Raw genomic sequence first — 13,645 nt, 5'->3', positions numbered from 1 at the left:
GCTATATGTGTCTTTTCTCCCTTTACATTTAAGCCTTTGGTCTAGCAAGAGTCCTTCTGAGTGTATGGTGGAATGTAGGGACCCAGTTTTATTTTATCCCAATGGTAAGTTAGTTTTTCCAACATCATTTATTGAATAGTATCTTTTACTCATTGACTTTAAAATTTTAAAAATTTATTTATTATTTATCCCACCTCTCCCCAAGATGGCTCCGTCTGTTTGCTCATTGTTTTTGCTTATTGTCTGCTCATTGTTTCTGTTTGTTGACTGCTCGTTGTTTGTTTGTTGTCTTTAGGAGGCATCGGGAACTGAACCCAGCACCTCCCATATGGGAGGCAGGTGCCCAACCACTTGAGCCATATCCACTCCCTGTTCATTGACTCCCCCCACCTTGTGGCTTTTTGGGTGCTGTCTGCTATCTGTGTCCATTTGCTGTGCATTCTTTTGTGTTTATTTTTTTTTTTCGCTTGTCTCCCTTTTTTGTTGCATCACCTTGCTGAGTTGGCGTGGCTCTCTGCAGCGCCTGTGGGCTGGGTAGTGCTATGCAGCATGCAGGCCAGCCTGCCTTCACAAGGAGGCCTCAGGGCCTCCCATATTGTAGTCGGTGCCCAGCTGATTGAGCCACAGCCGCTTCCTTATTCATTGACTTTTTTTTTATACTTTAAAAAAAATTTCTCTCCCCTCCCCCTCCCCCCCTGTTGTCTGCTCTCTGTGTCCATTCGCTGTGTGTTCTTCTGTGACCGCTTCTATCCTTATCAGCAGCACCAGGAATATGTGTTTCTTTTTGTTGAGTCATCTTGTTGTGTCAGCTCTTCATGTGTGCGGCACCATTCTTAGGCAGGCTGCACTTTTTCACGCTGGGTGGCTCTCCTTAGGGGGCACCCTCCTTGCGCGTGGGGCTCCCATATGCTGGGGACACCCCTGTGTGGCAGGGCACTCCTTGCACAGGGGCCAGCTCCACACGGGTCAAGGAGGCCCGGGGTTTGAACTGCAGACCTCCCATGTGGTAGGCGGACGCCCTATCTATTGGTCCAAGTCCACTTCCTTCATTGTCTTTTGATGTCACCTTTTTCATGCCATTCCTGTACATAGATTAATCTGTCTCTGTGTTCTCTTTTTTTTTATGTCTGTTAGAAAAAATATACTTTTAATAAAATGAGGCTTTGCAGTAGGTCTGATTATCCTGAACAAAAGTATTCCCTTTTCATTTTCAAAATTGACTTAGCTATTAATGGCCTTATCATCTTCCACATAAATTTCGAATACATTGAATTTCTTAAAAAGCCCTGGTAGTTTTTTGATTGGGATTTTGTTAAATTTATATATTAATTGAGGAATGTTGACATTTTTATGATTTTATCTTATCCAAGAATATGAAAAATCTCTGTTTATTATTTATCTCTCCTTTCTCTGTTTTAATAGAGTTTTAAACTTTTCTCTACACAAAGAGTTTTGTGTTTTCTGAGCTAGTTCCTGGATACTTTATATATTTTGTTGCTAATGGAAATAGTTCCTCATTTTTGTATTATTTGTAATTGATTATTGTGTGCAAGAGAAATGTTTTCAGTGTCTTTCAGTGCTAAGTACTATAGGATTTCCTTTGTGAATTTTTTAAGCCTAAAGGCTACGTAATAATATATATAGGCTATAGTCATGGGATTTTTAAAGGCAATCCTTTAACTTTTTACTATAAAATAATTGAAACATGTTTATAGAACACAGTACACATCATTTAGATTCTTTTAAAATTATTGTGGATCAATTTTTAGAACTATTCCATGCTCTCTCTGGGAAGCAAAAATCCTAAAACCCAGAGACGTTATTGACAATTTAGTTTAGTAGGATGTGCTTTACACTCAACATTAGTAAAAATCTCCCTAATTATTAAAAATTCTTCAAAAGCATCATTTAAAACAATTGTGTAATATTCTCTCCAATCGGAAAAAACACCCACCCCCTGGTTTCCCTTATGTGCTTCTCCCCTGGCTGACTTTCACCTTCAGGGCAGCTTGTTAAGTGTCTTTGAAGGCCCCCTTCTCTGCTTCACCCCGGCTCTCTAAACACTGTGCTCCCCCCACGCTTCAGATTTAGTCCATCTTAACAGCCACCCCGGAGAACCTTTTCTTACATGTTGATGACTCTAAATTCTAATTTCTGGTTCAGTTCTCTCGTGAATTCCAGACAGAAAATTCCCCTTGCCTTCTAAAAGTCTTCCTATGAACCTGGGAATTGTTCTACTGTGGACGTCCCTTATGCCCTGCTGGCCTTGGTGGGTGGTAATTCCACCCAGCAAACCCTTTACCCATTTTCTTCAGCCAGAAATCGGGGGTTCTGCATGCTAGCTGTGCTTTCTCACACTTCCTTCTTCCCATAGGCATTTAGTCTCAGGATCCTGTTAAAATATACCTCCAAAAATATATGTTACAATTAGTCACTCCCTCCTTTCCAGGAGGATTTGTACTGCTTTCATCAAAAGTGCTCAGTGCCTCTTCAGTGACTACAGGGACAGAACGTTAAATGAGTTCAGGGTGGAGGAGCTGGGTTTGCTAGCAGTTCGTATGATTTCAGCCTAACAGAGAGGTTGTCCCTCGAGAATAACCAGCCACGGGATGGGTAGTCTTGAGAGGAGTGCTTTTGCTGACACTGGAGATGTTTAAACAGAGATTTGATGCAGATCTGTTGGAGTGGTCACAGCAGCCGAGGGGCAGGATCGATGGCCATTAACGTTCCCTCCACCTAGAAGAGTCAGTGAGGTTTGACTGGAATTGTAAGAACAGAAGATACAGTCTGCATGACTCATTGTTTTTAAATGAGGCTGCTTTAAATATGTAAAATTCTTCAGCCAGGAGTGTTTTAGAAGCTGCCCTTTATTAGACTGACTTTTCATGTATTGAATAATAGATTAAATTTAACAGATTAAAATTAAGATTTTCCTTTTCTTTTTGACATTTCTATATTTTTTTCCTTTGAACCTTAATTTGTTTCAAGATCTTAAAAAAAAAAGGCCAAAGAAATCCATCATCTATTAGGTCCTGAAAAGTGGTTGATAGTCATTGTCATGTATGTTCTATGACATTCTATGGTCAATTTTATTAGATTACATTTCTCAATTCTTGTCATTTTCAGACCTTGATCGACTGAAGTTGCATAATTTCTTTTTTTCTGTTCCCAGAAAAAAGCGTTCATGGATGCCAAAGTTGAAATTTCAGATTCATATAAATTTAATAAACTGTAATGACTAATAAGAAAACTCTTTGTACCAGTCACTTTTTGAGTGCTCTATCTCAGTGTAGACATATTTATAATAATTGGTGTTAATTGCTTTCTTTTACTTCCTTTCTCCAAGTCAAGAAGCAGAAATGCATCAAATGTGAGGCTCAGTTCATGTCCCAGAGCAGCCAACGTCTTCAGTGCAATTAGGAAGCCACATTAAAAGCACTTCCTATGAAGGACTCAGAAAACCAGCAAATCTATACCCTATCTGCCATTGTTTCATAACATTTAAAAGTAGCCATTTTAAACTATTTATTGCTGTTAAAAAAGATATACTTTTGTATTTTTTTAAAGCTACTTAGAATATATAAGTGTTACATAAAAAAATACAGGGGCTTCCTGTATGTCCCGCTCTCTACCACTCCCACATTTTCCCATGTTAACAACATCCTTCATTAGTGTGGTACATTTGTTACAATTGATGAACACATTTTGGAGCATTGCCAGTAAGCATGGATTGTAGTTTACATTGAAGTTCACACTCTCTCCTGCACAATTTTGTAAGTTATGGCAAGATATATACTGGCCTGTTTCTGTCATTGCAGTGTCTTTCAGGACAATTCCAAAGTCCTGAAAATGCTCCCATATTACACCTATTCTTCCCTCTCTCAGAACCTCCAGTGGCCACTGCCTCCACATCAAATAACAGAAGTTCTTCAATTGCTAGAATCACAATAAGTGAAAAGTAGAATACCATTAAGTCTACTCTAGTCCATCATTCATTCCCTAATCCTGAGGATTCTGGGATGGTGATATCTACTCCACCTCTAATTGAGAGGAGACTTAGATCCCATGGGGCAGATGGATGGTACTATCTTGCTTGCAGTTGCAGACTCTCTCTGTTCCTTGGGATGGTCGTTGTCTATCACCATCTCCTTTTATTTGTCCTGGGTGAGTCCAGTGAACTGGAGAGTAGGTGTTGCAATTCTGTTGAGATTCAGGGCCCAGCTGGCACATGGACAGCCAAAAAATTTAAGTCTCTTGGACATGTGCCTACCAACTCTAGTATTAACTATAGGTTCAAATAGAAGGATCAGAAGAGCCATGTGTAGGGAAACCACAACTGAGTCCAACTCTGTCATACTGGGGAGTATAAATTCAAAGGAGGGCCCACTCACAAGCACCAAACTCTTGAGCTGTCTGCCCTGCATAAAGTGTCTGGATGTGTCCAGAGCCTTCAGGAGCCCCACTATTTGAGGTAGTATTTACTTTGGCAGTCTGTGAGATACTGCTGAGATGTGCATGTGTGTAACCTCTGGAATGACCTCTTGACTCACTTTTAAGTCTCTTAGCCATATAAACTCATTTGTCTTTACCTTTTCCCCCTTTTGCTCAAGGTCTTATTCTAGTTGCATTGGTAGTTGGTGCTTGGTAGTAATCCTGTGGTGCCAGGGAGGCTCATTCCTGGGAGTCATGTCACACGCTGGGGGGAAGGTAATGCATCTATATGCTGAGTTCAGCTTAGAGAGAGGCCACATTTGAGCAACAAGGTGGCTCTTAGGAGATAACTCTTAGGCACTCTATAATACTAGGCTAAGTTTCCAATTTCAAAAGTAAAGGTTCATAAATACAGTCATCAATATCAAGGGCCTGTCAATGGACCATCCTCCTTCACTAGTCACTGCTCCTGTACTTGGAGGATTCTTGCTGTTCCATTAGAGAATGTGGCAGAGCTCCCCAGGACCAACTAAACTTTTGAACTTAATGATGGGTCAGAGGAAGGGATCTACTCTAAGAGGGTCTTGTACAGACAGTTCTACAGGTTCAGTGGGTTCTGGTGGCTCTGGTGGCAGTAGGGGTGTTTCCTCCTTTTCTTTGTCTGAAATCCTTCATGAGCTCTGGCATCACAAAGCCTTAGGCATCCTCCCCAGTCCTGTGACTTGTTCTTCCTGCCATTGACTACGTGTTTGTTTCCTTTTCTTGAGACACTCTGAGACATTTACTCTGCAACTATCTTCTTCTTACTGTAAAGCCTGGAGTATTTTGGATCTGAAAATAGATATGTTAATTTCTATTTGACCATAATTAACCTTTGTTATCTCTGTTTTTCCTCCTTTAGTCAGCATAGTCCATCAATATATGACATATATTTGTGATATCTTTGTATTCACTCACTTGATAAACTTAAGCAATTGCCATTACTGTCTAATTATAGGTTTTCTTGTCAACAACCTCATTCCCTCCTGTTATTTCAATTGATAAATAATATGGGATTTTAGGGGCAGTTTATTAGCTAGATATGTTGAGCATATAAGCATAAGATCAAAGAAAAGTTTAACCCAATGAGACAACTGTTTAATTCTCATTTTGCATAAGATATAGGGACTGGAAGAAAAACTTATCCTGGCACTTTTCAAAATATAGCAATTATATTCTCCTCATCCTTTGGTCATTAAAAAACAAAGAATATCAATGGCATGTTTGTAGCTGTTAAAATATGTTTTATTAAATACAGGATTAAAAATGAATGCTATTATAAGATGCAAAGCTCACCACAAAACTTAGACTTAGTCCTCCCCTGGTATGACTTTAGCATATTAATCAAATCTTTGGGCCTTGAATTCTTCACAGGCAAAATTAGATAATTGAGTGAAATGATCTCTTATGTTCTAAAATGCTGAAAATTAAAAGTAGTGGATTGTCAATGAGTAATCTAATACTAACAATGATAATATAATATTTGTTTTTGGGAATCAATAAAAACAAAAAAGGCACATATAGCATCAAGGGTAGTAAGAAAGAATGTCTGTTTTCTCTGTGGAAAGATTTCAGTATTAAAAGATTTCTATTCCAGTTCAGACTTAGTTCAGACTTTATTGTTTCAGGCAAATGCATAAAGGGCAGGGGCTCCACCTGCCTGGTTTATCACCTGTTAGGAACCTGTACCATTCACCGCCTTTACAAGAATATTCCACCTACACTGGCTAACAGTATTATCATAAGTTACAGGCAGGGAGTGGGTTTTCTCCATGAATACTTCCTCTGGTAGGTCTTTGGCATGTGATAGAAACAAAAGTGCTCAGTTATACCTTGTCTTTGTTGCTTTTATTTTTTCCAGTTCTCCTAAGGAAGTTTAGTTAAGATAGTGGGTTCTAAATAGACTTCTTTCAAGTGTTCCTTCTTGGGCTTTGGTTGTGTAACTAGGTTGTTGGCCACTGCAGGGCATGACCACGTGGTCTGCTGCTTTTATATTTTAATACAGAATGCTGGTCAGGAGCTTTTCCCAGAGTTGCTGGCTGGTTGGGAAGTGGAAGATCCTTGGAATAAAAATTAGGAGACCAGCGCATGCACGCAGTTCTGGCACTGCCACTTTCTTGTCTTAGGACCTCAGGCAGATTCGTGAACCTTTTCATTTTTCCTCAGTTTCCTTGAAATCATGATCAACTTTGTTCTGCTTATTTCACACAGCTAATGGGAGGGTCAAAGCTGAGATTAGTTGTGGAAATGTCTTTTCCATTATATAGTTCTGTTCAAATAAAAGGGTTTCTGTTCATTTATACTGTCACTGGTCACTAGTGCGGGGACCAATTATTTTACTCCTCATTGCAGGAGGATCCCTGCATATGCTGTGACTGTGAAGTCTTCTCTCCTTGCCTCTTAGCTGTGGTTTCCACGCTTGTCTAGCCCTGTGATTTTTGCTTAGCAATGAAAGAAGAGTATTTGTAGATTGTGTGTGTCGACAAAAAAGTGATTCTACATGCTTTACTCTTTATTAGCTAGGGTGTGTACGTCTGTACGGGAGGTGGGAGAGGAGTTTAGTGCACATATCACTGGAGAACATTAATTAATGATTAAAAGCCCCCTGACTGCTAATTACTGAATATTATTTTTAACAGGAATTTAATAAATATAGTAAAACAAATCATGCAAGTTTTTTCATTAGAAAAGTTGTAGGTTTACCAAAAAGGATGCAGAAAATAGAGTTCCCCATAGCCCTCCAACCTACTATTACTAACACTTTGCATTAGTGTGGTACACTTGTTAAAATTGATGAAGCAATATCATTAAGTAGTCCATAATTTACATTAGAATTCACTGTTTTTGTCGTATAGTTCTATGGTTTTTAAAAAATTTTTATTCTGGTAACATATACACCTAAATTTTTCCATTTTAACCACTTTCAAATATACAGTTCAGTGGTGTTAAATACATTCACTGCATTATGTATCACTACCATCTATTAACCAAAACAGTTTCATCACCCCACAGTAGAACTCTGTACCAATTAGCTATTAACTCCCCATTCCCAATCCCCATTCTGACCCCTGGTAGCCTGGATTCTAGTTTCTGACTCTACAAATTTAATGCAAACTTTAAAAATAGAGGTAGAAATTCTAGCAAGCTCGAGACTTAAGTATTATTTTGTTGATATAATTAGGATCTCCTGAAAGTCAAAAAACAGAAACAAAAACAAAGCAAACTCAAAAAACTTGGTGAAAAAAATATTTTAATTTGTGATCATCTTGTTTATATCATACTTTCAAATGTTTTCAGAACCAGGTTTTGATTATAGGTACATTATGATTCTTACATTATTTACTTATGATATCCTTCTTTTAAATTCAACCAAGTTTGTAATTATGATCACATTTATAAGTATAGTCTTTGAACTGTATCTTGATAATAATAATAGAACATTTATTAAGTACTTGCTCCATGTTGGGCACTGGTGTTAAGCTTGTTAGAAAAATTAAATCACTCCATTTTCACAATAATCCTAGGTGGTAATACAGATGATTATTTCCAGTTAATAGATGAATAAAAACCCAAAAAACCCAAAAACAAAACAGGCTTAAGAGAGGTTAAACAATTTGTCTAAGGTTATAGCTAGAAAAATGGTAGAATCAGGATTAGAACCGAGACATCTGCTTCCTTCCATAGCTTAGGCTCACAGCTTCTGCGCCATGCTTCCTGCATCCCCTTCTGTACTTCATGAAATCTAGTGAGAGTCCAAATATTTTCAGTAGGAGAAAATGGGCAGAGAGTTAGAAACACTCTTCATGCCAGAAAGAATAAAAGAATTATCCATTGGTGTACTCTTACTTCTGGATTTCTTCAGGCTACATACTGGATGAACCTTTACTAGAAAGTGTTACGCTGGACAAGACAGCTAACTAACATCCCTGGCACGAGAGGCCAGTGAGAGGCTGGACTTGAAGAACAGAAAGGCTGCCATTTTCACTGGGTCTTTCTTTTTTTTTGGCACAGAGGAAAAAGGGGTAGCTTAAGAAACTTTGCCCACATCCTGCCCTTGTACTTGCAGAGTTATAAATTCACCAAAAAGGAGTTTCTGTATAACTTTATCACAATTTGTGCTGTATAGGGTGATTGTTTGGGTTTTGAGAATTTTCTAAAATTTTAGAGTACCACAGCTGCTAGAGGAGTCTATGGTCTGTACTTCTAGGTTCCCAAGGCAGCGGTGGAGCCTGACTTTTCCTTTGTGGGCGATCCCATTTGTGTCTCCCTAATAAATAAGCTGGAGACAGTACCTGCTCCTGAGGGGCCTCTTGGCTGACCCTGTGGATTGATGGGTAACACCCCTGCTGTGAAATGGCTGCTGTGATGGTTAATTTCATTGTTGTCTTGGTTTAGGGGTCCAGTTGTTTGATCAAACACTGGCCTGCTTGTTACTGTGAGGGTATTTCATTGATGGATTTGTATCAACAGTTGATTGCATCTGCAATCAGATGATTTTATCTACAATCAACAAGGAGATGGCTCTCAGGAAGTCTCCTCATCCAATCATTTGGAGGGTCTTACAGGTCAGAACTGAGAATTTCAGAGATTAGAAGAAGATTTTCTGCTTCACCTTCAGTATTGGCTCCTACTGGAATTTCGAGCCAGCCAGTTTCTCCTGGGGAATTTGAACCGAGGACTTCAACATTACCTTTATTGGAGGTTCTAGCTTGCCACAGACTTTGGACTTGCCTTTGGACTTGCCAGCCCCCAAGGCTGCATGAGTCAATTCCTTATAATAAATCTCTGTTAGTTCTGTTAGTTCTTTTCTCTGGAGTACTCAGTGACTAATACAGCTTCTGCTGGCTACTAGGGCAGATTTTAGTGAATTAGCCATTCATCAAATAGGATTTTAGTGAATTAGAGCTGCTTTCCCCATAATAAGGGCTCAGTAAATATTATTATTGACTAGATAGATAGATGGAAATATTAAGTCAATTGAAGGTTTGAGTGACTGAACACTCAGGGAAGCTAAGCTTATTCATGCTCCGTGGCTAAGTACTTTCATTTGAGGAGGTTGTCAGCACCTCTCAGTGCAGGAAGGAATAGCTGCCTGGACCATGGCCTGGAGGAGGGGACCAGGACTTGGAGGATTTGGGTGGTGGGGCAGGGAGCCGGGGGCCTCCATTCCCTGGGCTCAGCTAGCTTGTCCAGCTGAGCAGAGCTAGGCTGGGTCTAGAAGGCTTCAGGCCAGCCTGGTCTCCCAGGGAATCTCTGGCTCTCTGTATGTGATCTCAGTGCAAGATCTCTCTGGTATTGCAGCTCAGGCCTCCGAAGTTCCAGGGTGGGAAGAGAGTGGGAGTTGCCTCACCTTTTATAACCTAGCCTCCAAAATCACACAGCATCACTGCTGCCATCTCTATTAGTTGATATAGTCACAAAGGCTTGCTGACTTCCAAGGAGAGAGGTATTTAAAGCCAGTGAGATTGTAGGGAGAAAATATAGAAGGAGTAGAGAGAATAGGCTGTGGGGTGAGTCTGGAAGCCCTCCTGCACTTACCTGTTGGGTGGAGAAGCCAGCAAGAGGGACTTGAGAGAAAATGCCCAACAAGGCAGGAAAAAATAGGAGAACGTGGCTCGGAAGATGAGAAGGTGTTTCAATGAATAGGAGTCAGTCCACAGTGAAATTTTTCTGAGAGGCTGAGAAATGGGAAAGACGAAAATAGGGAAGGATCCACTGGAAATGTGCTGGGTACCAGTTTCTTTTGCTACTTATTGCATGACCAGACTAGTCTCTGTTGCCATTCTGGGGATGGAAGTCAAATCACAGTGGGCTGAGTGACAAATGACACAGTAGCTGGGGGTGGGGGAGCAAACTGGGCTCAGGAAAGATTTTTTTGGTATTTTTTTAAAAGCATATGTCTGTGATAATAGGGATGTCCAGTGAAAATAAAGAGATGTTTGTGATTCACGAGAGAGAAGGGATGGCTAAAGAAGTCCAGCCCTGATCCTCCCACAAGGAATATGACCTAGAGCGCAAGGGCATGAACTTTATTTTGTTTTGAGTAGGACCTATTTCTCTTGAGAGGAAAGAGAGAGGATGGGTACAGGTGCAGGATTTATTTTTGTATTTACAGTTTGCCTTGGAGTCTCCCATTTTCTCAATAAATTATTTGAGAAGAATATTTTGTCGTTAGAAATAGTAGGTTAAAGGGCAAAGAAAATGTATAACATTTGTTGGAGAATGGCGAATGTGAGTGGTGGTGGACCTAATTGAATTTTACAGTCATGGTCCTAAAAAAAGCACATGTGTGTCTTTCACAATATTCATTTGCTCAGGTGCAGGCAAAGAGAAGGTGGATGGCTAGATTGGGACGAGGTGTGGTATCCCCAGGCATGCATGATAGAAAGTGAGAAGGATGAGGGAGCTGAAGTGTTTGAAGAATTTAACTGTAATGGTGGAATATGGAATTGAAGCTGGCAAGGAAAGAAGTAAAGACATGGTACATGTGATAGATTGTGCCTTAGTGGTAGGCATAACAAATTCAAGGTCCAAGTGGTGGATAGATTTTTAGAGGGGACTCTAGAGTAAGAGCTGGAAGGGTAGAAGGTAGTGGTCCAGGATTAGATGTTCCACCAGGCATCTCTGTGTACGAATGCTATATAGATATTGATTTGTGATCAAAATTTAACTGTTTGCTTACTCTGTACCAGGCAAAGGCTCTTCTAGGCTGTGGTTATAGGGTGACAAACAAGCAGAGTGTGTGCTGAAGAGGAGTTTATAACCCAGGAGCAGAGAAACCACCAGCTTAGAGAGAATCAAATGCTGAGTCCTCTGATGTAGAATACAGGGAAATCATGGGGGAAGTAAAGAGTGACAGAGTGTGCTATTTTAGACAGAGTGATCAGGAAATTCTCCCAGGAAGTGACATTTGAGCAGAGACCTGAATGACGTGAAAAAGTGAGTCATTCTGCTCTCTGGGGGGACAGAGGCCCTGGGGTGAGGATGAGCTCAGTGTGCTCAAGGAATGGAAGGCCAGGACTGGAGGCTAGGGCAGAATGGCAAGAGGTGACCGGTGGACAGAGGCCTCCAGTTGTGGCGAGGAGTGTGACTCTCGTCTGTGTAGGGTCGGAGGCCCTGGAGGGTTTGGAGTCAGCTTTGAACTTGAGATTCTGGAGGTGTCCTGATGATGACATACTTGAAAGTGTGAACGTGGGATTGGGCAGGCCATGGGGAGCAGAGTCAAGGAATCAAGGACTCAGAGGAGTTACATACCTGTGAGTTGGTTTGATCTTCCATGTGTATGTCAACATCATGGAGAATGATGAGAAAGACAGGGATATGAAGGAGGACAGGGAGTAGTGAGTGAGGGGGAGTGGCAAGTGGTTAGTGGATGACAAAAAGGAGGAGAGCTAGTTGGTCTTGAGTCAGACCGCAGGAGTTTCAGAGGAGCTCATGGTTTTGAAGGAGAACTCATTTGAAAGTGTTTGTGGGGGTCATTTCCTGTTCCTAAGATATATGGGATGTGACATAAAAGAATGTGGATTCTTCCGGAGAAGACTGTAGAAAGGGGGTATCCTCAGGGCCAGGCAGAATACTGTTACTGCAAGGAGGTGGAGTTACCTTCAGAGACAGGTTCAGGCAGCCATTCTTAACCTGGGCAATGTTTGCAGACAGTTTTTGTTTGCGACAATGGGGGGCAGGAGGCGCTACTGACTTCTAGGGGGTAGTGGCCAGGGCTGCTGCCAAGGGTCCTAATGTCCGGGATGTGCTCCACAACGGATTCTCCAGCCCAAGACGTCAGCGGGCTTGCTGCCGAGAAGCCCTGGGGAAGGGGCATCTACTCGCCACAGACCTGGCCGTGTCCAGGGGCCGTGCTTGCTCTGTCCCGCGTTGTTGTGCAAGCCCGTTGGTGATTGCTGGCTGGGTAAAAACGTTACTCACACTTACACACGCACACGTGCACAATCCGTTCTCCCCATTTTCTGCCTTACACAGTATCTGAGTTATAGGAAAGAACAAATTCATTTTGCAGCTTTAAGTCATTCCATAAGCTGTGCCCAATGGATATACGGTTATGATAATCACTTGTGAACTGAGGGATGCAGTGTCCTAAGTATTCAGTTCAAGTTAGGTGCAGCAAACTTAGGTTCCATACGGGAAAAATTCTTTTATTTCCTCTCAGAAAATGTCCAGGGAAACCAAAGAATATTCTCTAATGACCTGAAGGAATGAAGACAATGTTTTACACTTCTTTTTCACTCTACATATAGATTTTGAGATTAGTTTTTTTAAGAATATAGAAATAAAAGAATAGAAAATTGTATGACTAGTGCCCTGACAGAATCGAACATTTATATATTTGAAATTTAGTTGTTCCAACTGAAGGATAGACCTCGGCTGGTTTTGCACAGCCCCAAGCGAAGACCAGTAATTACATTTTTACACACCAAAAACTAAAGAATATACAGTAGAGAACCAGTATGTCCCACAGAACCTAATGTATTTACTATTTAGCCCTTTACAGGAAATGCTTACTGACCCCTTGAAACTGATACCTCATTTCCAGTTCTACGATGTGAATAAATCTTTGCTGCAGAATCACAGCATTTTGTTGATTCAGAAATCTTAAAACTATTTATTGATGCTTCTGGTGTGCAAAGGACCAGGTTAGAAGGTATATGCTGGTAAGGGAGGTAGACATTAAACAGATAATTGCACAAATACTTGCTTAGAATAACTAATTACGCAGTTGCTAAGAAGGGTGTCACAGGAGTGTGAAAGGGGGTCTCTGAGGTTTTTCTGGTTGAGTGATTTTAATCTAAATTTGAAAAATGAATCAGCTCGTGAAGGGGCAAGGGAAACGGGGAAGGAAGGGCCTGAGAAAACAGTTATGGTTCTGGGAGGGACGCAGGGCTTTTCTACCGCCTCTGCCCCATTTCAGGAGTGAAGGTCAGGCAGCCTGCAGGTGAGAACCGTCTGGGGCGGTAAGGCGCTGCCCGCAGCCTCCGGGTGCCCAGGCCCCGCCAGCGCCGCTCCTCACGCGGTGCCTTTCTCCTCTGGTCTCTTTCAGGGAAGGAAGAGGGGCCTTATGCTTGGCCCTAACCTAGACTTAGGTTTCTGAGGGGCACCTGAGAAAATTTTGATTTCTATCACTCTCTTCCTTAGGGCGACTTACAATTTAACACACAGGTTT

The 13,645-nt window shown here is 41.2% G+C and overlaps 1 protein-coding gene across 1 annotated transcript in view; it reads left to right on the top strand.

Moving 5' to 3' along the window:
• The window catches only part of FMN2 (formin 2), a 399,341-nt gene that overhangs the window by 24,746 nt on the left and 360,950 nt on the right, over positions 1 to 13,645 (top strand).

This window comes from Dasypus novemcinctus, chromosome 13, assembly GCF_030445035.2.
Source record: "Dasypus novemcinctus isolate mDasNov1 chromosome 13, mDasNov1.1.hap2, whole genome shotgun sequence".
NCBI classification, from domain to species: domain Eukaryota; kingdom Metazoa; phylum Chordata; class Mammalia; order Cingulata; family Dasypodidae; genus Dasypus; species Dasypus novemcinctus.
This window is presented reverse-complemented; position numbering and strand designations above follow the sequence as displayed.